The sequence below is a fragment of the Oxyura jamaicensis genome, chromosome 2, assembly GCF_011077185.1.
Source record: "Oxyura jamaicensis isolate SHBP4307 breed ruddy duck chromosome 2, BPBGC_Ojam_1.0, whole genome shotgun sequence".
Lineage (NCBI taxonomy): Eukaryota > Metazoa > Chordata > Aves > Anseriformes > Anatidae > Oxyura > Oxyura jamaicensis.
This window is the reverse complement of record NC_048894.1, coordinates 148,499,538-148,521,622: the sequence shown is the minus strand read 5'-3', so window position 1 is coordinate 148,521,622 and position 22,085 is coordinate 148,499,538. Positions and strand designations below refer to the sequence as shown.

The following is a 22,085-nucleotide window of genomic DNA, read 5'->3' as shown; positions in this document are numbered from 1 at the left end:
TCTCACTCATCCTTCATTTGAACTTGGCCTGAACCGACACTGTAACAAGAGAAGCCAGGCACAAACCACAGACACAGTAGACCTTAGAAATGAAGTGAGAGCTCTCGTCACTTTTTGTGCTCTTCGCTGGGACTCGGCCCCATCTCAGCAGATTTGGGATCAACCTGAGCCATGCAGGTTTCTCTGCCTTCCCGCAAGCCCACGTTGCAGCCAACAACAGCCCCCAGCAGGAAGCATTTCTCCTGGCTCATAGCAGAAGGTTTGCAAACACACACATGAAAATGTTCCTTGGGCAAGAGCCTGTGCTTTTCACTTGTTCTTTAAGTCAGCTACCAGAGCCTTTGGTCAGGATTTCTCCAAAGATGAAAACAATGGCTTCTGAGAAACAGCAAGATTCTGCTCACTTAAACAAACAGTATTCCCTTTGTTTTATTAACACATAAAATTGACATTACAGGCATCTTCAGGCTCACTTTGATTACAGACATGCAGGTTCTGTATATCCAGTGCTAGACAGTCCACAGGTACAGCCAAAGGCAAATAGGTCCCGGTACGGCTCCGATGAGGAGATGGAGCAGGTATTTCACAGGATCCTAGAGGAACATGTCTACCTACACATGTGCAAACAGACTTGGGCTTGCTCCACTCATACTAAGGTCAACTGGACTCAGTCCAGCTTAAGACAAAAGCCATGGAGCCACAGTGCTCTGCCCAAGCTCATATGCCCGAGTGGATGCCCAGCAGACCTTTGATTCAGTCCTCCACAAGAGATACATGAGAATGGAAGGGTCATAAATTCACTATGATCCAGAAAATTCCTAATAACCATAGATAATAACTTCTAGAAAGAATAGATTTAAGCGAACAAGTGTACAACACTGCCTTGTTTGAATGGTGGCTTTCAAGCCAGTTGCTTTGGGAATAATTTGGGGACCTGTGTACTATACGGTTTGGGTTCTTAGTGGAAAAACAATTAAGAAACACAAGCCTATTGTCAGGAGACTTAAAGTTCCTCGAAAGGATCCCACACCTCCACAGAATAAACAAAAATATTTAGGAATCCACAAGGTGAGAATGGTGGAAAACCAGTTAGAAGGTGTATAATGAAGGGAAATCCACCCTTGGGTGGCAACAGCTGCTAAAAACTCAACCCAACCCAACCCAAATAAAACCCCCACAACAGCAATGACCTCACTGCTATGGTTTGCAAGGAACACTTTATTCAACAGAATAGAACTTGTTCACAGGGAAGAAAGTGAGTTGAAATGCAGCCAACACAAAGATAAATGTGAATGTACAAAGTCTTTAAGATCCTAAGTGATCATCAAAAGGCAAGTCCAACAGCCATGTGAAAACAGCCATTTGCTGCATCACCAACGTCCTTGTGTACAGATGGCACCTGGAAGTGCCTGACGAACCATCCCAGCAACCACCAGGCTCGATCATGTTGAGCTCGAATGCCTCTGTAAACACATGAGAAGAAAGCATATTTCTAGATGTAGGTGGGTGACAAGACAACCACGTGCTGAAATAAAAGGATCTCATGGTGTACTGGACTTTTCCCTTCTGTTGAAATAAAATTATGCCCTATGCTGTATTTATTTATGGAGGCCTTGAATTAGTTTCAATACAGTTTGAGGGAGAAAAGAAGAAAATCAATGACCTTCTACACCTCAGCACTCTTGAAGCAGTTGGAGAGGGAAAAAAACAAGCAAACAAAAAACACTTTTTCATCCTATAAATCACATGGATGCAATCCCAAAGGGTGAGGCGGAATGGGCTGAAACTCTCAGTTCAGTTCCACAGCATGGCATGAGTCTAGCAGCTCAACACAGCCAAAAAACTGGTAGCCTCTCCCCATCTCCCCTTTTTAACAGCATAGCGAGCTGGGGCTGGATGAGCGCTGCAGCCAGCGCAAGGACAGAGGAGGGCTGGGAACACCAGTGGTGCTGTCCCTGTTGGTGGCAAAAGGGTGAAAGCCCAGAACACAGGCAATGAGCAGCAGAAAGAGGAGGAGAATGAGGAGGAAGGGAAGGCAATAATGTATGCATAAAAGGCTCATTTTGTTTTTCTGGGAAACTGCTTATAACCAAAACTCCAAATCAGATGCAAATTCCATAGCTGGAAAGAATGGTGCTTGTCTCTATTTTGGTTTTGTTTGGGGCTTCTTGGCCTGTTCAGCAAGATGCTTGCAAGCTTCTTGTCCTAATGGAACAATTACGATTTTCCTTAAGAATTTCAAGCTGCCTCAGACAACTAGCAAAAACTGTTCTCACTATCAAACACATTTATCTCTTCTCAGAAGGAAAAAATAATATTTCACTATTCCCTACTTCTGCATGAATGAACCAGCTAAGAAAAAAGAGAAGAAAACCACTTGGTCTAGGAGAAGAGGAAAAGAATACACGCAAAATGCTTTCAAAATTGCACAAGTGGGAAAGAAAAGCAAGTGAACAGACAGGAGAGCTGCTGTCATCCCCTTCATGTCACAGCAGCCAGGAGCACCCATCACTCCTACATGCGCAGCAGGAGATTCCTTCTCTGCTCCACGTTCCCCTCCCCCTTCTGTTTGTTAAAATACTGAAATGCCCTTTGAGGAGGTTTGCCAGAAAGGGCTCTGACATGGCCCAAATGACAACCAAAAAGTAGGGATGCTGCCCTCCCAGCTCCTCTCTTGTGCCATGCTTCACCAGCACCAGTGCCTATCTCATCTCGCCGTGCCACTCGTCCCGTCCCAGCAGAGCTGCTGTGGACCACGTTTCAAAGGGGCGATGTAGTGGCTGCAGCTGTAGGGCACAAACGTGGGGATGTGGGGAGCAAGACAGAATCGGTGGAAGGACTTTACCGGGAATCAGCGATGCCCCCGAACAAGCACCCAGAAAAGCAGAGCCCCGGGGCAGGGACTGGGGCAGTTTCAGCAGGGATGAGTCAGGGCATGCTGCTACGTGGAGAACTTGGTAGGTCAGGTTGATGGTTGGACTTGATGGGCACCCATCCCACAGAGAAGCCCACGTATGATCTGGATCAAAGGCAGGCTGCTGGGCCATCCTGTGGGCAGGAACTGGTTGTAATGGTCGTGAAAGCCAGATCTGTGAAGATGATGGAAGGGGGAAGTGTCGCAGCTCCCGGCTGGCTCCCTGGAAGCAGGTTCACACGGAGGAAGGACAAAACAGTCAGCAGCTGCTGAGGTTGGTTTCCAATCCAGAACGCTGAGAAATGGTGGGTGTAAAGAAATTACTGAGGCTCCAGTTTTGTGGCTTTCTGCTGTCTTCTGCATAAATCAAATTTGAGTATTGAGAAAGAAAAGACCAAAAAAACAAACAAACAAACAGCAAAGGTGATAAATGCCTTGTGTTTCACAGAAACAATGCTCCCAAAATAAACCATGTACAGTCTTGCTGCTAACTCTTGCAGCAAAAATACATTTTTGCAGAGGTCTTGCAGAGAAATACATTCTCCAGCCCCATATTAAATAAATTATTCCCCACACCTCTTTTGCTCTTTACTTCTCAATGAGATGCTGACTTCAAAGCCCAGCTGGAGCCATTTGGATGCTAATAACATTAAGCATCTGCAATCTAAGAAATAAACCCTTTCCTGGAATCCACGCCCTCACCTAATCCACCTCCTCCTCTCAGCTCTTTCACCGAATGCCTGCAGATCCACCTTTCCCAAGGATAACTCTTGTATTTCAGCATCCCTCTCTGGAATTTAACCCACTCCAACTCCTCCTCTCCCCAGCCCCTGCCCTGTAAGCACTGCAACCTGCCCAAGGCCAGTCCCCAGGCAGGGGCTGCAGCAGCTGTAAAGACCTCAAAACACTCCAACCTTTGATTTTTATTTTTTTTAACACTGTTTTCTTTGGAAATTGTTTTGGTGGGGTTACAGCTTCATCCATTTGAAAAAGTACACAAGTACTCTGCAAGGCTATGCAGGTGCCCCACTGCATTCTGCAGTGCTCAGCTCCTGATCTGTAGGAATATCTTCTCACCTGAGTTTCAGCCTCTGCTCCACACAAGTCCTCTACATTGCTGCCAAGCAGCTCTCACTCGCTCCCAGCCTTAATTTCCAGCTATTAGATGGGAGCAGCCAGCCTGGTGCCTGCCCAGCCGGCAGGGACAGGGCAAAGGCTGCGCCTGCAGGATGCACAGGTACTGATGCAATGGGAAGTGCCTACAGTGCCCAGCACTGTCTCCTCTCCAACTGGACCATTCTCTGAATTAAACAAGGAAAGCAAGTGAAGGAGGAAGTTTATTGTCAGCCAGCTCCACCAGACTCAGGACTGCTCCCGCTGTCAGCTTTTGGCCCTTGCCCACCAAAGCAGCCTTTGAGCTTTCCCCTAGCACCCGTCACTCCCCGCAGCTCCATGAAGCAGGATGCAGATAGAAAAGCCTCAGACCTCACCTCCACCAACCTTCATTTGCAAATTCATGTCCAAAAAACGTTCCTGCTCCCCCCCATGGAAGAGGTGATGCTGAGGCTTTGAAGCAGCCTGCTTGCCATCTCCATGCATTGAGGGCAACACAGGCAGCAGGCGAGGGTTGGGCTGAGATCTGCTGATTGAATCCCTGCAGGAGTTGGTGTGGCAGTCCGAGGCTGTGATGTGCTGATGTGTGTGCTGCACAGATGCTCCTACCCCAGCCACACCGGTTGCAGAGCTCGGAAATTGAAAGAAATATGGGTGGAGGGGAGGAAAGTGCTGAAGGAGAACAGATGCAACCTCTTGGAGGAGACCTAGGAGAGCTCAGGAGCACCTGCAATGGGTGGGAAGTTCTCCATCCAGGCACCCACAGAGAGGGGATGTGCAGCCTCAACTGGAAAGTGAGCTGCCCCAGTGTAAGGAAGGAGGGAAGGGGGAAAATACTGAGGCAGAAGTGACACCCAATGCTGAAAACCACACAACATCCAAAGACATGAGGGTCCCAGGACCCCTCTCATCCCCACCTTACCCCTGAAGGACCACACTGGATGCCCTTCACCCCCAGGGTAAAAGTAACCAAAGCAGAAGTGTGGATTTAAGTAAGTTCCTTTACCAAATGTTCTCAAAGAGCTTAAAGAAAACCCAGTGGTAAATTTGGATCAATTCTCCATTTACAAAGGAGGAGGCTCTGCCACATTAAGCACACATTTTCCCTGCAGAGCCCACCCAAATTCACATGCATGCAGAAGAAATAAATGAAATTAGGTTTCCTGCTCCTTTAATGAGCCTCCAACTCCAGCTGCTCAACAGGAACCCCATGTGAAAGAGTCAGAGGTGCGACTTTTGAAATCAAAAGCAGCCATCCAGAAGACAGGGGAAACTGAGATAACAGCAATCATTCAAACGACGTGTGATTCTCAACAAAGCAAAGGCAAAGCATTTAAACTCAGTCAAGTTAACACACACCTTGAAAGGTTTAGGTGAACAAAAAGTTAAAGAAGCATGAAGCAGAAAAACTTAACATTATTAATAGAAACAGAAAAGGAAACGGAAAGAGAAGTGGAGAAGGAAATGGAAAATGGGGACGGTAGCTCTTCACCCAACACACCAGCTGTTTGTAACGGGCTACAGGACCTTTCACCGCCTTCCTTCAAAAGATGACAACATTTATTTTACTAACACAATACATGAGTTGACACGGACTTGCAGTACCTAAGCCCTTTTACAAACTCATGCTTTGCCACACTAAATAAAAGCAGTCTGTGGGCAGGCTCCTTGCAGAAAGAGACTGTGGGGACCAGCATGTCTGGGACTTCACCCCACAGAGGGCATTGTAGGGCGCCATTGTGCGGTCCTGGAAAGACACTAACCCATACAAGCAGAGGGTTGGAGGAAGCTGAGATCATCACGGGAGGGTGAAGCTCACCTCGGCCCAGGGCAGCTCCCACTCCATCCGCTGTGGTGTTTGCTGCAGCATCCCCCCATGCTTGTGCCCCCACATCCTTTAAGCGCCACAGGGATGAGCACCAGCACCAGCAGCCTGCCCCACAACACCAGGCTGTTTACGGCCTTAGAAAAGTAATATGCTGAAAGCAGAGGGAGGGGGAAAACTTTGCTGAAAATTAGCAAAACCCTGCTTAGAGCTGAAAGCGCTCTGCACATCACTGATTTGAAAAGTGTCAACATATGAGGTCTGCAAGGCGATGGGTGCTGAGATGAGGTGTGAACACAGTGCTGCTCACTTCACCCCTTCCTAGACACCTGACAAGATAAATTCTGTCTCCTCAGTCACATGAGCGCTGCTGTACAGACCCCGGCTGCTGCATTTTGCATTGGCTGTGCCATAAACCAGGAGTGAGCAAACAGGGGAGATGTGTACAGCAGCTGCCCCATCCACCCCAAGCAGTGACTCCTGTATCGAGCCAAACCCACACGGTTTGGATTAGCAACGCCTCATCCTCTGCAGAAGGCCAGGGTGCTTCATTTAACCACTATGCATCAACCCTTGAGGCAGATTTAAGTCTCCTAAAACACAGGATACACAGCATTTCAACATCAATAAAGGGAGGAAAAGGTGCCCACAGTCTCCCTCTTATTTTTTTTTCGAAACTGATCCTCCACCCTGTCAAAGTAAAACAGCAGCAATAGTATGCTGACTGACCAAGTATCATCCCCAGCTCTGCCAATCACTCCTGAAGCCCAGGACTGATGCACTGCGGATCTGCTGCTCCCCTGCATGCACACAGTCATCCCATCCCATCCCATCCCATCCCATGCCATCCCATGCCATCCCATCTTCCATCATGCATCCAACCTCAGCACCTTGTCCTTAAATTCCCACTACTCTTTTCAGCTCCCTTACCCACCCATCGCAATAAAGCTCCAAGTGGTTTTCAGCAGAGATTCAGAGGCCCGTGAGATATTTCCAGATGATTTTTTTTTTTTTTTTCTGGCTGCATATTTCTGGCTAAGTCAACAGCTACAGTCATTGCTATTACACATTGTCCTCAGTCTGAGGGCTATTTTTGCACATGGTAAAAGGAACTGCAGTTCTTTCTGATTAATTCCACTGAAATGTCCATTACTCAGACAGGATTCTGCAAAGCCAACTTGAACTAATCACTGAATTAGTTTAAAACAATTAAATTCTGTGGACGAGCATCCTCTGGCATCCAAAATATCCTTCTGGTTTTTTTGTTCACTTTTAATGCTATTTTTTTTGTTCTGTTCTTATTGTCACCATTGGGTTAATCACAGACAGAGCAGAAACCTCACTACCAATCAGCCCGTCGTGGTGTAGCCCAAAATAACGCAGTTCATTTCCGTAACCGGTTTCCCACAGAAGGACGTCCCCACTTCCAGTCATGGCTCAGCACACGCCTCGGGATTCAGTTTGGAGGGATGGACGTCCACCATGGAGCTGCATGGAGGTGGAAACCCTGAAGCTGTACTGTGCGGAAGGCAGTGAACACAGGTACGAGCCAGCTCCAAGGCATTTCAGCAGCACCGGAGCCCACCTGGCACACCAGGCACAAAACAGACCCTAAATCAGACCCGTGATGTATAGAAAAAAGTAATGCTGCACAGCAAAGTTGACAATGCTCCTTCACACACCTTCTCCCCAAGTTTTATGACATAAGAAAATGATGCTGCAGGTATTTCCACCATCAGCTGGGCTTTTAGAGGAACAAAATGCTTATTCTGATGCTTCAGAGTCAATCCAGGGTCAGCACAACCTCCAGCTGGGCAGCAGCCCTGCAGGACTCCCCACACAACAATTTCTCCTCTTCTTACCCTTGGTTGAAGCATCATGTGAAGCAAAAGCTTTGCAATGCAGTAACCACAGAAAAGCAAGCAACCAAATTATGAAGAAAGCACACAAAGCACATGATGACATTTAAAAGTGAGGTTGCTCTTACTCATTTGAATTTCAAAGGCCAGGTTGACACAAGACATTTTTCCTGTTATAGCTTTATCTGCTGAGGGAATAATACGCATTTTTGACAGCTGTTGCCGCACAGCATTAACCAAAGCCTTCCTGTAGAGGCAGCTGCAATGACATTGAACTCTTGACTGGAGAGCTTCAGGCCTAACCTGGGAAAGCCCCACTCCAGCTGATACAGCCCACGCTGATCTCTGAAGGCTTACTCATGTCCACACACACACTGACCCTTCCAGAATAAGCTATGGCTTGAGTGACTATTAAACTGAAACTTCTGAGTGTTTTATTTCCTTCAGCAATTTCACACTGATGAAACCTTTTTATCATCAGCAGAGCTCTCACTGAAGAAGGTGACAGTAAGTGACAAAACTAAGGCTCAATGTTTTAACACTTTTGTGGCCTGTATCAAACTGTAAGGCTGTAAGGTCTCTTTTTTTTTTTTTTTTTTTTCCAGAAAAATGGTATTTTCATCAAATCAAGAGTAACAGCCCCAGTACTGAGGACAGAGGTCCACCAGTGCTACTCTGATTAACTGGGGGCAAGCTGCAGTACTCCTCTAAACAAGAGCTGCATCTTTCTGCAGTCCAGAAATTTATTATAAAATCCAGCTAAAATTGAAGCCCACCAAGACCCCTATGTTGGGTATAACACCTGCCTCATCTGACAACTTCAAAACTGGCCATCAAGGTACATGGCAAATTTACTGTAGTAATTAATAACTTCACCTTCTTATCTTCTTCCCAAAATTGAACTGTCACAAAGGAACAAACCCCCCTCCACGCACTACACCACACACATTTTAAGTGTCTGTTTTCACGTTATCAGTCTAGAAACTCCAGAGCTTCTTGTAAACCTTTATTTGCCTATAACAAAGACACCTGTCACTATTCAGCTTGACTGGGGTTTACATTATGCAAATATGTAAAACTGACATGGTCACGGCAGACGAGGTCTCCATCTCATTTGCAGACACGATGCTGACAGTGCATCGAGACCTTAAAGAAATGCTCATGCAATGAGAGCATCCTCTTCCAAACAGGACCAAAAGACAGGTCAATTATGTGGCCATCTTGCTCCATGGGTTCCTTTCGGGTTGGAGCTGAACATTAGGGTCCACTTTACTCCCACAGCTTGACCCCATGGTTAAATCTGGTTCTGTTTCTGCCCCAAAATCACATTGGTGATGTTCCTCCTCCTTTGTTATTAAGTTTGTGCATGTGACCCTAGCACGTACACCATCAAAATATATCCTTACCTCTTCCCTCATGTGGAATTTTTTGTTACTCAATTGTTTCCAACTCAAAGCAAGGCAAAATTCCTTTTCTACACAAACCCATTCAAAATTCCCCATCCTAAAAGACCTGGAGATGGAGGACAAGAGGAAGGGGAGATGGTTGCACCCAATTTCAGACTGTCATAACTTAAGTCTTTCTATTAGGCTGCAGATCCCTGGTTTTATCCACCGTGTGAATTAATGAAAATGTAGCAAAGTAAGGAATGTAAGAAGAAATGGGGGAACCACCTTCCACCATTAACCATCTCAATACCCAAATCAGGATTTTCCTTTCAAGTCTCTCATCCAATGCAGAGCTCCTCCCCACTGATTTTCTCTTCCACCACCACCACTCCCCCACTGCCTTCAGCCTTCACCCAGACCTGTGCTACAGCAGGTACCCCAGGCACAGTCCATCACATTTCCCTCCATCTTTCTGTGCAGTTTTATCCCAGTTTTTAAAGCCATTTTCCCCATATCTGCTTTGACTTCAGGAAGGCATTTGCAGACCAAAGTCTGTAGGCACCTGTAACTTGGAGATCTGGGGGCTTCCACCTTGCAGCTAGAAAGCCCACACACCCCTCACCTGCCCATAGCTAAAGCAGCAGCTGGTTCATGTCTTCTCTTGCCCAGGAGGAGCAGCAGTCTCATTTGGGGATGAAGGGAAGTGAACTGGGACAGTTCACAGAGAGGTTTGGCAATGGCCTTGACACGTCTGACCCAAGACCGCCACCACAAAAGTGAGAATGATTTCCCTGTGACAGCACAGGCAAGGCAGGCTGCATATAAATCACGTATAGTGATGCATGCACGCACAGAGCTGTATATATGATATATATAAAGTACACACCAAAATAACATCAAGGAGTACAGATGCCAGAGCAGGGATAAAATTAGCTTATTAGAGAAGTGGTAAAATCTTATAAGATCATGGAAAAAAAGCCTATTTTGAACAGTAATAATCATGTTTCAAAAATAATGGATATTCTTGGCTTGAAGCCCCACATACCACAACAGATGATGATCAAGTTGGATCTCATGAGAAAAATCAGCCAGAAGGTCCATGGGAGATATCCCAGGAAAAACAAGGATTGCAGTATTGGGGCTCTGCAGCAAATGATTTCCTTGGCATCACACAGCGCTCTAGCATGTTGTTGAAGGCAGCCTTCTGCTGAAGTGTGATTTTCTTAAAATCACACAGTTCTGACATGGCAAAAAACAAGCAGAAGGTCAGAAATAACTTTTCAAAATCCACTCCTTTAAGGCTAATTCTATATTAACTAGACAAAAAGCAATGTTGGCAGAGCAAGCCGGAATGTCATCCTTGAGACTTAACCCAGATAAAGCAAGAAAGTCAATAATGTCAAATGTGTATAAATTAGACTAAAATAATACTGTACTTAGTTCAATTATTTCATAAAAATCAAGTTAAGGTGCAAAATGAGGTTGCAAACAAAAGAAAATGGGTCAGAGGGTTGTCAGCACCTGTAATCTGCACTTGGATAACATGCCCAAGGACATCAAAGGAGGCACATGTGCATCCCAGGGCTAGGAAGTCATTTAGCAACTTTACTAGACAAGTGAGGCTAATAAATATAAGGTAGTAGTAGCTGTTATAAAATATATTGTAATATTAAACACTAATTAATTGAATTTAATGACAATAATTACATTGAGCAGTAATAAATGCAAACCATAATCAGAATCAGTGTGCTAAAAACACTAAGAGCAACTAGACCCAGATCAACGTGACCCCGTGTGAAGAGACATGCTCTGCTTCACACCTCATGGGCACTGTGACTTTTCTTGCAAAACTTTGGGTAAAAAATCTCTCCAGCACTTTCTGAAGAGAATGCTTCACTTGAAACCCAAACACAGCTCTCAGTGCAATTTTGTCAGCTCAGTTTACAGCAAAAAGTTTCATAATTTTCCCATCCTTTTTGCTGCCATTTTACTGGATTATTTGGTCAGCAGCACAATGGATAAATTACACACACATGGTAACTCTATACCTCTTCCCCACGAGGAGCCCAACTGGCAGCTTGAAGTGAGGTGCTGACCTTGGTTATCTTACCCTCTTCATTTCTCCTGCAAGAAACCACAACAAAAACCTCAAGTGAAATTGTCCTAATCTCTCCTGGAGATTTCGATTTCAGTCCAACGTGGGTGCTATTTGAAGCTTCATGAAAGGAACATCTTAAATAAAAAGGTTTGTGGTGGCATGCAGCAGTAAAATTGCTTTCAAAGCCTGAACTCCTCAGTTCATCACAAGACACCCAAGCGTGTGCATTAACCCTTCGCATGCTGGCATTTTTAAAATGCTGCCGGTGGCAATGATCAGCACAGCCTGTGATCTCAAACACAGTCACCCATCCATTGCTGTAGCCATGCAGCAGCTCCACATTTTGTATTTATCCTCCATTTCAAAGAAGCTAGGACCTATCATTAAACTCATTTGACATAGAAACAACAGCAAAGAATTAACAGGAGGGACAGCTCTCTCCCTAATCTTACTGATCAAGAAATTAGGCGTCTCATCTAGGAACATAGAATCTCTAAGGTTGGAAGAGACCATCAAATCCAACCATCAACTTAATATTGTAAAGTCCATCACTAAACCATATCCCTAAGTGCCATCCATATTCATGTGCCTCTTAAATACGTCCAGGGATAGGGACTCCACCTCTTCCCTGGGCATCCTGTTCCCATCTTCAGTCATCTTCTCCATGAAGAAATTCTTCCTGATATCCAATCTAAACCTCCCCTGGTGCAACTTGAGATCATTTTCTAGTATACTAGGTATGCTACGTAAGTTTGTAGATGACAGTAGAATGGGAGGAGATGACAACTCCCTTGAGGGTAGTGAGGCCTTGCCAAGAGATCTGAGCAAATGAGAGAGCTGGGCAATCTCCAGAAATATGAATTTTAACAAGGGGTAATTCCAGATTCTGCACCTGGGACTGGGCAACCCTGGCTGTATGTACAGACAAGGGGAAAAGAGGCTGGAGATCAATCCCACAGAAAGGGATCTGGGAGTTTTGGTCCCTGGCAAGTTGAAGATGAGCCAGCAGTGTGCCCTGGCAGCCCAAAGGGCCAACCCTACCCTGGGTGCCTCAGGCCCAGCACCGCCAGCCGGGTGAGGGGAGGGATTGTCCTGCTCTGCTCTGCGCTGTGCGGCCTCACCTCGGGCACTGGGTGCAGGTTGGGGTGCCACAGTGTGAGAAGGACATAAAGCTGTTAGTGTTCAAAGGAAGGCAAAGATGATGAAAGGTCTAAGGGCAAGATGTACGAGGAGTGGCTGGGGTCCCTTGGTTTGTCTGGCCTAGAGCAGAGCAGGCTGAGGGGAGGCCTCATGGGGCCTGCAGCTCCCTCACGAGGGGAGCGGAGGGGCAGGTGCTGAGCTCTGCTCTCTGGGGACAGCGACAGGACCCGAGGGAACGGCATGGAGCTGGGACAGGGGAGGGTCAGGCTGAGGGTTAGGGAAAGGTTCTGCACCCAGAGGTGGTCAGGCACTGGAACAGGCTCCCCAGGGCAGTGGTCACGGCACTGAGCCTGCTGGAGTTCAAGAAGCATTTGGACAATGCTCTCAGACACATGGTCTGATTTCTGGGTGGTCCTGTGTAGAGTCAGGGGTTGAACTTGATGATCCTTGTGGATCCCTTCCAACTCAGGATATTCTATGACTCTGTAAGTACTATCACTTGTCACCTGAGAAAAGAGACCAACACCTTCCTCAATACAACCTTTTTTCAGGTAGTTGTACTGAGTGTCAAGGTCCCCCCTCAGCCTCCTTTTCTCCAGTCTAAACCATTTGATTGCCCTTAGCTGTTCCTCATCTAAGCCAACTGTCTGGAAGCTTTCCACAGTCCATGGAGGAAAAGGCTGCTATAGAGCATCACTTGTTTCCTCTCTTGCCAATGAATTAGGTTAGAAATCATTTTTTTGTTTTGTTTTGTTGTTTTGTTTTTTGTTTTTGTTTTAATTTCTCACCTAACCCCTACCCCTCAGTCATTTACAGTAATGAAGCCCACCAAGCGTTGGCTCTAACTGGCAGAGTCACACAGGTCAAACACGTCCAAGTGGGCCAGAGTTCAGGCTGCCAAGTCACACTTGTGAACGTGTCCAGCTGTGTCACCTTCCCGAGGTCACACAGGAAATTTGTGGCAACAAAAGAACCAAGGCCCACCATCTCAAGCTTGGGCTCCTGCCCACTTTTGGAAAATGAAATGCTTTAAAAGCCTACAATTAGACAACAAAAGATTAAAGCATGGACAACCACTACTCCCTCAAGAAAACTAGGTCCTGTATCTTCTTGTGCTCTCAAAAAAATACACAAAAAATGAATCCCAACAAGCATCAAGGACTTTTAGAAATATGAAAATTCAGTTCAACAAGATAATCCATTCTTCCCCATCACCAAGACACCTCCTTACAAGATAACCTGCAAGGTAAGTGATTTTCCATCGATTGGATGTGATGAAAGCCCATTCCATCTGGTTCTGCTGAACCACATGGCAACCGTGCCTGCACCAGGGGCACCCCCACTGGCAAGCTCACAAGGAAGGGGTAGCAACTATACCTGTTTATCCAAAATACCAAACAGACATTCAGGTTTTCAGGAGTAATATATAATAGCCCAAACCATCAGCTTTATGTTCTTTGGGCCTACATTTGGGCAGGAAATCTTTCCAGGAAAAGATCATCTGGAAAGTATTATCTTTATGGTATGGCCTAAGGAATTAATCCCCATCACAATGTGTATCTGACATCTTCCCACAGAAGGACACAACCCAATAAACAGGTATTTTTGGTATGTCATTATGCATGGCCAATCTGCAGGAACATCAGCTCTCCCTGTCGTGACCCCAGGGAATGACAAGTTACAAAATCCCCAATCATCTCATTCCAAGCCAACAGCTCCCATCAGGCCCACTCAGAGCAGAAAAACCCTGGTCACAAGGGTGACCATCTCCTCCACAACTGAGCTCCACCTATTGTTGAAGGCCTCTCAGATCCTCTTGTTTGAGGAATCCAGTTGATAAATTCAGGCAAAAGTAACAAAATCTGAAGCCAAAACCAACACACACAGCCATTTGGCAGTGCTGCTGGTTCATGTTTTGCCACCTGTTTGTTATTCCCCCCTTCAATGAAAGCGCACTGTGTCCGAGTGATTTTGGTATGACTTGCCTGTGAGCCACGTCACATGGAGCCCTGTTGATTCAAGTGAGCTGATACTGATCTGGCCACAGGCTCCAGTAGAGTTGCAGGTATGAATAAGTGTGATGATTACAAAACATCACCCCCAGAACACTCTTTTGGGATATTAGCCCAATACACCACAGATTTAATAATGAATCCTTCTTGACCTCCACCCCTTTACTCTAGCTCCACGCTGTTTTTCAATACACAACTTCATAATTTGGAAAATATATGTGGTTCTCTGGAAAAGGGTCAAATTTTCTAGGGGACGTTATCCCCATAAGGGGTTGCTATCCAAGCCTTGTACAAGGTTGCACAGTCTTAAGGAGACATCTGCAGATGAATTCAGTGTCCACTGGTGCCATCATTCGATTCCTACAAGTGTCCCAGAGAAGGCCTCTCACTGCCTCCTCCCAAACTCTTGAACATCCCATCTCAGCCAAGACAACATAAAGAAGTGCAACATCCACAAACTGGCCCAGGGAAAGCTTACCTGTGAGCAAGACAGTGTAGTGCTGGAAGGGGTCACCTGGAGAGATGGTAACATCTCCATCCCTGAAGGTTCTGAAGACTTGGCCCTGGTTGCTCCCCTCTTGTGCTGGCAGCACAAGAGACCTCCTGAGTCTCTTGCCCCTTCTGGGCAGTGTTTCAGGGGCCTTCCCTGGCTCCTGCTGTGCTGTAGCAGACCCTGACATTTCAGCTGATCCTTTACAACTTCCCCACCTCATCCCCAGCTCCATTTCCCACAGCTTCTCGCCATGGACAAGGTCTGGATGATCTCATTCACCTCGCCAACAAGTCCTTCCTGGTCCTGTACCCAGGCTTTCCAGGAAAAGGCAGTGAAGACCCTAGGGAGATGCAAAGGTCAGGGGGGCAGCTCTGTGAATGGCAAGGAAGGCAAAGGCATGGGGGGAGGATGAGCTCACGCAGGAAAGACACACAGTCTGATACACACCACCTGTGAGAGCAGCTTTTTGTACACATATGATTTAAGGAGCCATAGACACTGTTAATTTTAATAAGACACTGTTACTTTTAATAAGACACCGTTACCTTTAATAGGAAGCAGCAATATTGAACAAACCACTGCTTCAAAACCTAAATAAAAGACCAGAAAACATCTGGCTCCTCCATACTCAGCATCTTGACAATTCCATAAGCAGCTTCCACCAATCAGGTGCCCACCCTCCACTATCCTTGTGCATATACATGATCCGTGTATGTTTGCTTTCCCCTGGATGTTATCATCATAAATGTACTAGGCTGTGGTCATGAGGTGGGTCAGGTTTACGATCACAGTATTGTAGTGTTTAGCTGCTGTGTCTGGTTAGAAGACATGGTCAAAATGCTCAAATGACTATGAAACACATAAACATGACATTTCTGTGATGCTACATAAGCAATATGCAGTTAGCCCTGACCATAAATGCACAAAAAATGCACATACATTTCAGTACTTCACCTTCTACCTTTGAATAATAACATATACATGGCATCAACTAAAAATACAAAGCACCCACCTATCAGAAAAACAATACAATACCTACACCAGGCATTCCCACAGCCCACTGCCAGACCCCACACACGAGACCCACATGGGTCACACACGAACCAGTTCACAAAGAAGACTGGACCAGTTTGTTTTGAGGCTGTGCTCCTTCCAAGCACCACCATGTGTAACCAGTGGGTGTGGTGAGTCACTGCCTGGCCCAGATGATGGTGGGAGCCACCGATGAGGAGCAGCTGAATGTGAGCAGGAAGACTCAATGAGCTGAAGGGTGACATGACAGAACAGTATCACCGTTTATTTTTTCCAGATTTATTTTAGCAACTGTCCTGAGAGGATGTAAGGCCTTGAAATCTTTGATCAAAAGACTTGGTGGTGCCCACATGCAAAGGGATGAAGCGGTGTGGTTGTAGGGCTGTGTAACCTGCTGCTCCCTTCTCAGGGTCTGATCTGGAAATCCACACACACATTTATAACCCCATATGGCTACTCTACAGAAGTAGAAATGTCTGAAATAGGAGACAGCCCAAATGTGTTTTTTGTTTTTTTTTTTTTCAGTCATTACATCCTGCACATATGCAATGAAAGGGGGAGGACGAACCTACAGAATAAATAAACATTTAAATGTTGCTGTGAAGAGGCAGTGTCTTGGCTTACGAGGGGGTTGGGGAAGTACCTGTTAACAGGGGAAAAACAAGACAACAGCATAATAAAATCATCACTGAGCTGAGGTGGGACACATCATACCACTGGACAGCACACACGACTGCAGAGTGCAGTGCGATAAAAATACAGCAGGGAGAGTGATCAAGAGAGAGAACCAGTGGGTGAAGGATTAACCAAAAATGTTTTCCAGAAGAGACACATACCCAAATCACAGCAAAAACATCAACTTCATTAAATGCACAGGGACAGGGTTTGGGTGTAAAATCTGGCAAGGGCAGAATAAGGGCAGCATAGGAAGAGGTAAGCTCCACTCCCTACCGTGCTCAGCATCACTGTGCTATCCAAGAGAGCTCCCAGCCATGCTGTAGTTTAGACCCTAGGGTCACCAATGGGATGCCGCCCCTTAATGAGTTACCACTTTGTTGGGCCACAGTAATATTAGATTTGTGTCCTGCTACTGCATCAAATGGAGAATCACGACATCGTCTAGGTTGGTAAAGACCTTCAAGATCACGAAGTCCAACCACCAACCTGACCTACCAAGTCCCCTTAGTGCCATGTCCACATAGCTCTTAAATACCTCCAACTATGGGGACTCCACTGTTTCCCCAGGCAGCCCATTCCAATGAAGAAATTGGAACAGGGTCCACACTCTCCATGAAGAAATTCTTCCTAATGTCCAATCTAAACCTTCCCTGGTGCATCTTGAGATCATTTCCCCACATCCTACCACTTGTCACCTGAGAAGAGACCAACATCTTCTTTGGTACAACCTCCTTTCAGGTAGTTGTAGAGAGTGATGAGGTCTCCCCTTAGCTTCCTCTTCTCTACACTAAAACCCTAATTCCCTCAGGAATGAGGAAAGCACAGCCTAAAATCTCATGCAGGTAGGTTTAAACTATCTGGTGTTTTGTGTTCACAGCAGTGTGCTGCAGGTAGCTCGGGAACCAAGCTACTTGAACGAAGCTACTTGAACCAAGAACCAAACTTCAGCCCTCAGACTGCACTGACAAAAGAAGGTTTTTAAGCTGGTATGTGCATCAGGAACTGGCACTGATTTATCTGAACTATTGCAAAACCTGAGGGAGGCTTCATCCAGGGACCTCCAAGGGCCAAACAGTTATCATTAGCAGTTACTCAGTGCCAAAAACGCCCAAAACTGAGCACCCAGCCTCTTCAGGGACCCAGCTCCCAGCCAGGATCGCATAGACACAGCCCACCCTGTTGTGAAAGACCTATCTCTGACCTATCTCTGCAAATGCCCTGGCCTCTGGGCTTAGCCTGTTTTTGTCTCCTGGAAAGATCTTCAGGTTTGAAAGAGTCTCCTCAGGCTGGACTCACCCACCTTCTCTCGGGGCTGCCAATGAACAACTTACACCATGCAAATCATTCAGGGTGGAGGCAAACTTCATGGCAGAACAGGGCATTCGGATGGTTCCTTTTATGTTTCACAGGTCATTTGCATCCTTCTTCTCTGCCTTCAGGGCAACTCCCAGTCAACTGAACACCTGTTTTTAGCTGCCGGAAAGAAGATAAAAAACCTCCTTCCCCACCCAGCCCAATTCACGGCCCTTCCTAATGTTTAGCTGGTGTCACTTGCAAAATCCTCCCCACCCCACCACTGCAGGCAGGCTGCTCATTTTATCAAGGAGGAGACACATTTTATCAAGGAGTACATTCTCCTGTTTAAGTGCCTAAAGAATCCCAAAGGCTCATCAAACCCTGGCTCCCACCCACCTCAACACAAAAGACCCAAGGAGAGCACAGAGCCTTGCACAAGGCCATGGGCTTGGTGGCTCCACAGCATGGAGAGGGCAAGAGACCAAAGAGGCCCCAGTCTGAAACTCTGAGCCCCAAGATGCTGTTGTCGGAGGTGCTGGCCCAGCACAAGCATGTTTCCAAAAAAGGAAGGAAAAAGGAGTAAAGGCAGCTGTTGCGTTGGATGAATTTTATCTGGGAAAAGCCAGCCAGACTGAGAGCAGCCAAGTGAAAATAAGTTTTTTGACTGGGAACCACTGATACTGCAGATAGCATCCAGCTCTGCATAGACACGCAACCAGGACCTGCTGTTGCATCCCTCTTCTCTTATCACGGCTCCAAAGATTCAGTTTATCCCTATCTATGGATGGAGAATTGAGGCGCAGCTTGAGAGCAAAGAGACCAGTGGCAGAAGCAAGCACCCAGCCCAAGGGCACCATGAGCCCCTGCAATGTCATCTGGTCCCCAGGGCAGATGGATGGAAGATGTACATATCCCTGATTTGGACAAGGCCAGAGCTCAGCCAACAGGCAGCAACCATACAGTGTCACTGTGCCTGTGTTTCCCTCACTATACAAGGATGAATTTTTGCCTCTCCAGTGCTGCAGTGAAAATACTGGAATGACCAGTAACACAGAAAAGCTACCAGCAAATTGCAAAATAAAATATATATGCACACATACACACACACTCTGTCTCTCTCTTTACTCACTTAATACTCAACAACAGTGATGTACTGCAGCAAATTGTATGTGTTCCTTCACTTAAGGTAAAAGTCTCGAGAATACATCGACATCAGTCCCACTTTATCAACGCAGGGCAATGGGCTGCACCGCTGAGAGCACACCTAGGGCATCAGCAGAGACAGAAGCATACAGAAGATCTTCTACAGCTGCAGCTGTTCAGATAAAACAGCTTGTGCAGCTAAATTTTAACCTTTACTACAAAATATGTAGTCATATTGCAACACAGACTGGCCAGCACATGCTGAGCATTCTGCAAACACACGCAGAAAAAGTTCCTGTCCCAAAAAAGCTCATGGTGAGGAGGTGCAGGGAAGGAGGCAGCCCAGCAAAGGCAGGTGGATATCTGGAGGGAATTTCCTGTGCACGGGAGATGCAGGAAAGTGCACAAAAGCTCTCAAGGGAGATACTAACCAAGAGAGCCCTGACACGTAGGACTCATTTCTTCACATTTTCACACCTGCGGGCTGCTTCTGAGTTACAGGGATGCCGCATATTTCAGCACTACCCTCCCACTACTGGTGTCAGTCTTCCATAGGCACAGCGTAAGCTTCAATCCAACCCTTGCTGCCACTGCAAAGCCACAAGACACCCTACTCAAGAAGCTCAAGGACTTCAGGGAACCGCTCCAGGGCTGGTTTCCACATGGGAAGTAAGTGCCACGGGGCCGTGCTCTCCACACCACCACAGGAGGTGCCTTGCTGGTCCCTACTGGGACCGCTGCAGCTGGCATGAGGTGACCCAGTTGGACTGCAGCTGCCTGGGTGATGCTTCAGGAAGGTGCTTACACGGCCAGTCAGAGTGTATAAACACAGAGAGCAGGCTCAGACAAGCTCACAGATTTAGGCCGTGTCCAAACTACTCTCAAAAGAGAAGAAAATTCAAGGGCGCTTGGTAGTTTAGCAGAGGCCCAGGCTCTCATCAGCCAGTGGGTTTGGATATACAAAGCTACTGCAAACAGCCTTGTCTCAGGTCATCCTGTGCACGGTGCAGACACTGCACTTGCAATTCCTCCAGCTAAATGCAGACCTTTCATCCAGACAAGGCATCCCCGCTGTGCCTGCAGTACAAAGCAGCAGGCGTTGTAGGGAATGATTCATTCCACAGACACCTACAACAGGTCAGGGGCAGGCGCTTCCTAAAATTATCCATTTCCCTCCACTGACTGTTAAAGGAGGCTGGGGGAGACTTGTTCAGCTGCAGGTAATTGCAGCATCGATCCAGAGGAGCACAGCCCATGCTGTGAATCCCAAATACAGTCAGGCCACAGCCAGAAACAAGGTTTGTGTGAGCCACAGACCTCTGCATGCTCGGGTTAGTCTCCATCCCTTGCAACCCCGACCACTTCAGCAGTCTAAAGTCGTCCCATCAGCCCTGTCCCTATAAAGGCACATACACCCAGAAACCCATAACAAAAAGAAGTCTGGAGGCTCGACAGAAGAGCTCTCACCCAAGGGCTGCAGGGGAGCACTGGAGGGTTTGTACCTCTGAGCTCACCAGCGCTGAAAGCTGTCACCACTCACCTCATTTCCCAGGAAGCTCTGGCAGGACCTGACAGGACCTGACCTCCTTGCACACGCTCCTCCTTTCTCCTTTTTGTAGTCAAGCGAGACCTATACAACATCACAACAAAAGAAATGTCAGCAAGCCAAACCCTGCTCCCTTCCTCCAACAAAAAAAAGCTTCATTTCCTCTCTTCTTCAAAATAATGCTGCAAAGTAAAGCAATTTTGTATAAAAGCAATCGCTCCGGCCCCCAAGGTTGCAATCAAAGAGGCAGGGAGTGAAAATCCCCCAGCTATATGAGTGTAATTGCACGCAGGGTGTGTGTGATGTGCCCCTCATGGGGTGGGGACGGAGCCCCCAGCGAGCAGCCTGGGGATGGAGCCCTGTGGTGCTGTGCCCACCCTGTGGTGAACACCCGCAGAGATCCAGCAACGGGGCACCAAAACGAGCCTGAAGGTCCTCCAGAGACATTCAGGTCATCTCCACAGCAATCCCCCAAACACTCCTGAGGAAGCTCAGCCAGGAGCACTGGATGGTGAAGGGATGGAGAGCTGCAAGGTCAAGGGCTGGGGGCAGAGGACCCCTGCTGTGTGATCCCAAAGCATTGCCAAGAGGGCACGGGCTTTTCCTAGCAGCCATCTCCAGGTCTCATGGATGTCCCCCACTACACCCTGATCACACAAGGATTGCAAGGGACACCTGGAGGGCACCAGGCTGTTGCTCTCGCAGCCAGCGCTGCTGGGCAGTGGTGCTGGGGCTCTGCTTTCTCCCACAAACCAGGGCTCCCTTCTCTTCTCCCTCCCAAGCCATGGGACAACTTGTCAGGGCAGCCACTTATCACACAGTTTCTTTGGTAGCCCAAGCTTGAACCAAGGCAGGGCAGTGGGACTGTTAAGATCAGAATAGCTTCGTCATTCAGCATACTTAACCGAGTGACATTTGCACTGCTAAATTTGGGCGAGTATGAGAAGCATTCCTGCAGAATGGGATGTGGGGGAGGGACAGGCAGTCTCTGGCCTCCTTTAATTCCCTGCCAAGCATTCTGCAATTCAGAGCCCCCGCTCCTCCTGCAAGGCAGAGGTGCCACCCCGAGCTGCCTTAGTGGGGATGCCAGCAAACCTGGAGATGCTCTGCATTAACCCATTCGATTCAGCATCTAGGCTTGGCTATTCTAAGAAAATGATCAAGTCAGGCTTTCCAAAGCAGAGAAATACCTACAGCTCCCACTGAAATAAGAGGTTCCCAGGAGGTACCCCTATCTCAATGCAGGGAAGGAGTCAGACACCCCAGTCTGAAGGCACTGTCCTAAGGGGACGCACTGCTTAGCTCAGTAACAGCCAGCAAGAGTTCTTACATTCAAGCTGCCCTGAGAAGTTGTGAATGACTATTTTAGGGTGCAAATATATGAACCAGTTGGGAAAAACAGTAGTAATACCTGCAGCAAGAATAGACTAGCAGCACAAGAAGCACAAAGCAAAATCACCCGGACCTGCAATGCAGGTACCAAAAAACAAGTGATCACCAGGATTTGCTTCAGAGATAGCAGAGGGAAAATAAATACCTATGTTGCTC

The 22,085-nt window shown here is 47.0% G+C and overlaps 2 long non-coding RNA genes across 5 annotated transcripts in view; both read right to left on the bottom strand.

Annotated features, from left to right (window-relative positions):
- LOC118162134 overlaps window positions 1-22,085 on the bottom strand; it is a 100,713-nt gene that overhangs the window by 21,188 nt on the left and 57,440 nt on the right. For 3 of the 4 annotated variants that reach the window (XR_004748309.1, XR_004748308.1, XR_004748310.1), the window contains 3 exons: window positions 20,532-20,621; window positions 11,148-11,223; window positions 6,863-10,338 (listed from right to left, as the gene is read on the bottom strand). This is a non-coding gene — a long non-coding RNA (uncharacterized LOC118162134). Of the gene's footprint in view, window positions 1-6,862; window positions 10,339-11,147; window positions 11,224-20,531; window positions 20,622-22,085 lie in introns of those variants that run through there. The other variant, XR_004748311.1, reaches the window with a different exon arrangement.
- On the bottom strand, window positions 3,621-6,599 carry LOC118162135. Its single transcript, XR_004748312.1, has 3 exons — window positions 6,213-6,599; window positions 4,210-4,215; window positions 3,621-3,631 (listed from the first exon to the last, which is right to left on the bottom strand). It is a non-coding gene; the product is annotated as an uncharacterized LOC118162135 (long non-coding RNA).